Here is a 646-nt window from a genome sequence, read left to right as displayed (position 1 = left end):
GACGAGAATATCCACTCCCATCAAGAGGTTCCATAGGTCAAACCCCGTTGCAGGTCTAATCGTCCCGCTGGTCCCATAGGGGCCAGAAAGAACGGTTAATCGTTGTTTTGAAACCACCGGAACTTGGGACGCCCCACAGAGAACTTATCCTGAGGCGACTATTCTGAACTTTAGACGGGTCAATGAGGAAAGAGACCTAGGAAACGTTCCAAGGTAGGGCTGCAAGCTCTGCCCGACTGAAAACAGGTACTGCGACTCTCCTCAGCCTCGCCACAGTCAACTGAAGGGAAGGCTCGGAGGAGGCGGCCACAGAATCTGGCGTCCCCAGGCGGTTACCCATCCAAGTACCAACCAGACCCGACGTTGCTTAACCTCGCTGGACGGACGAGAAGCGGGGTTTCCAACGTGGTAAGGCCGTTGACTCAATATCATGGCTAGATACTCCAGATGTTGAAGCCGAAGAAGAGAGGGCTCCTAGCAAATTACCATGAACCCCCACTCATGGTAAGGATCCGGAAGCTTGTCCCGGCGTTGAAGAAGGTCGAACCCGAGCCTACCGGAGTTGACCAGACCTCCATAAGGCGAAGGAGGCGGCAGCCTGCTCCCGAGCGGCCATGAGAAAAGCAGGGAGAGATCTCTGGAGAAA

General features: G+C 55.0%; 1 pseudogene; it reads right to left on the bottom strand.

Annotated features, from left to right (window-relative positions):
* Positions 1 to 303: 303 nt before the first annotated feature.
* On the bottom strand, positions 304 to 422 carry LOC137629869 (5S ribosomal RNA; annotated as a pseudogene).
* Positions 423 to 646: the final 224 nt, after the last annotated feature.

Source organism: Palaemon carinicauda, chromosome 37 (genome assembly GCF_036898095.1).
Source record: "Palaemon carinicauda isolate YSFRI2023 chromosome 37, ASM3689809v2, whole genome shotgun sequence".
NCBI classification, from domain to species: Eukaryota; Metazoa; Arthropoda; class Malacostraca; order Decapoda; family Palaemonidae; genus Palaemon; species Palaemon carinicauda.
Note: the sequence above shows the minus strand (reverse complement) of the source record. Positions and strands in the feature narration are given on the sequence as shown.